A 3,092-nucleotide genomic window follows, 5' to 3' on the forward strand; every position below is an offset into this window, starting at 1 on the left:
ATTATCATCCTTCCTTCTTCCCATCCTCTCCACCAAAGTAGGGTACAGGTCTGGTAGTCAGCCAGCCTCACACCCTTCTCTTGTAAGTAGCTCTAGGTTTTTAGAACCAATTGGATCCAGCCACCTTTTTCCTCATAAGCAGTAGGTCGGGAACATTTTTTTATTTTTCCTGTGCTGGAAAGAAAGTATAACCTTCACCCCCCTTTTTCTTTTTTTTAATCAATTTTAATGAACATTTACAGAGATTTTTGATTTCCATTCGTTCATTGTTGCACTTTTCTCCCTGCTCATCCCTCCCCCTGAAATGATAACCTTTTAAGGTCTACTCTGGAGGAATCTTTTAATGTAGTTCCTGAATGTGAGTGAAGAATAAATCTTGATTCTAAAATGGCAAGTGTTCCTGATTCTGGGAGTTAGAATGTTAGTGACACACAAATTCCTATTGTATACTTTTGAATCCATGTGTCAAGGCATACTTCAGGCTTGTTGGTGACCTTTTGTACAATACGATGAAATGCTGGCAGATACTGTGCCATCCTCCCAGTGGGCTGAGCCTATTGTTGCAGACACTGTGTCATTCCATCTCACTGGGGCTCTTTCTTCTTCACACTGAGCCTCTAATTCCCAAGGGTGATGTCTTTCTCCAGAAACTGGCTCTTCCCAATAACAAGCCCAAAGAAAACAAAGCAAAGTTTCATCATCCTTGTTCCTTAGAAACAAGACAGATTTATTTGATCTTTGGCAGTCCAAAAGTCAACATTCGTCGTCAACACCGTAATTCCTCCTCAGTCTTGGTTATTCATTGTTCTCACATCATATGAGGTGATTGAAAATACAGTGACTTGGGTCATCAAAGTGACATCCTTGCTTTCTAGCAGTGTAAAGAGGTCTTTTGCTGCAAATTTGCCCAGTGCAATAAGTCAATTGATTTCATGACTACTGTTTCTTTAGGTGTTGATTGTAGAGCCAACTAAAATGTAATCCTTGAAAATGTCAATCTTTTCTCCATTTGTCATGTTGTTTATTCGGCCAGATGTGAGGATTTTCTTTACATTGAGATTGAAGATCTAGAGTCTTTGAGTTTGGTCAATAAGTACTTTAAGCAAGGTTAGGTTATCTTCAGGTTGCTAATAGGTCTTCCTCCAGTCCTGATGCCTTACTCATCTTCATATAGTTTCTTATTTTCTCAGCGCACAGATTGAATAGGTGAGGAAAAGGATACAACCCTTACATAGACCTTTCCTGATTTTTAACCAAGTAACATCTCCTCATTCCATTTCTATGACTTCTTTTTTTGTCTACGTACAGTTTTTATATGAGAACAATGAAGTGTTCTGAAGTAAATTTGTTATGTCCACCCTTCTTCCGTCGTGGATTTGTACCTCGTACCTTTGAGATTGCAGTAGTTTCTTACCACTAGACCACCAGAGCTTGTAGAAATGAACTTGTTATGATACATACAGTCAGATGCCTTTACATTGTCAACAAAACCTCTTTCTGGCATTCTCTGTCTTCAGACACTATCCGTTTGATTCTAACAATGATATCCCTTGTTCCACTTCCTCTTCTGAATCCTCCTTGAATTTCTAGAAGTTCTGGTTCCAGTTGTTTTGAATTCTCTTTAGTAGGGTATTGCTTGTGTGTGATATTAGTGATATCATTTTATAATTTCCACATCCTATTAGATCTCCTTTCTTTGGAATGGGCAGACATATGGCTATGTTTCAGTCTATTGGCCAGGTAACTATTATAGAAAAGTGAGCAAGTCCATCCCTATATCTGTTTATTGAAAACCTCAGTTGGTATTCTGTCATTTGCTGGAGTGTATTTTTCTCCAGTGCTTCCAGTGAGAACATGGTGGGGTGACAAGGGCAGAAAGTTGGGGTGGGGACATGTGGGGGGGTCAGGGATTATGTAGTGTGTCATGAATCTTCATTGTTTTTCATTGTTACATAGTACTTACTCCACTGTGTGAATGCACCATAGTTCTCTATCCATCCATCCATCCATCCATCCATTGAGGGACTCTTGGGTTAAAGTTCCTATTTCTCAAAACCCCTCTCATGGATTGGAATGAATAATACTGAATTCTGATGTCATGAAAGGATTCAAAAAACCATAGAGGGAATCCTACTCTCAGGTAGAGGGTTGGTGAACCCAATGTGGCTATCCTTGAGTTCTAGGCATGAGTGCTCATGGAACAGGTAAAACCTGAGGCTGAAGCTAGAAAAGCCTTCAAACCCAGTCTCCCTGTTCACTTCATCATGACTTGGGAACTGCAGCTGAAGACATAGCATGAGGAGCTATTGTCCTAGAAGCCCAAACATGAAGGATCACTTTTGCTTGTACAGAGAGACGACATAATGTAGTAACTAAATTTATAACTCTGGAACTAAACTGTCTGGGTTCATATGTTAGACATGCCTCTTGGTCTCTGTGTGAATTTGGACAAATGACTCAACCTTCTTGTGACTGAATTTAATTATCTGTGACATGGATGTAATAATTGTGTCTGCTTCAGAGGGTTATTGAGGGGATTAAGTGAGTCACTAGATTAAAAGTCTTTGAAAGTATCTCAAGACAATTAGAACCATGTGGCTATTAGTTATGATTATAGTGGCTAACTAAGCATCTAAGAAAATCTTAATTAACTGGTAAATAGCATCACAATAAATGGGGGAAAATCAAGTTGTCAATGATTTAATTCTACTTGGATCAATAATCAATGTCTATGGAAGCAGCAGGGAGCTCTGGTGCCTTACTGGGTAAAGAGTGGCTCTGCCAACCCAAAGACAGGTGATTCAAATCCACCAACTTCTCCACAGAAAGAAAGGCAGTCTTCTCCTGTGCAAGTCACAGGCTCTGAAAAACCTGCTAGAGGGTCAACTAGGAATCTGTTCCACCTCGACGGCAGTGAGAAAGAGATGAAAGCAGCACTTCTTCACTCATTCACTCCATATTGGGCACTGGGCAAATCCACAAGCGACATCCCTAGAGTTTTGGAAAGCGAAGCGATTTCTTAAATGGATAAGATGTGCCTGACTAAAGTGATGGTCTTTTCATTTGTGTCATGTACATATGATAACTGTATA

This window comes from Elephantulus edwardii, unplaced genomic scaffold (genome assembly GCF_000299155.1).
Source record: "Elephantulus edwardii isolate Elephantulus edwardi_28Jun2011 unplaced genomic scaffold, EleEdw1.0 scaffold00302, whole genome shotgun sequence".
NCBI lineage: Eukaryota > Metazoa > Chordata > Mammalia > Macroscelidea > Macroscelididae > Elephantulus > Elephantulus edwardii.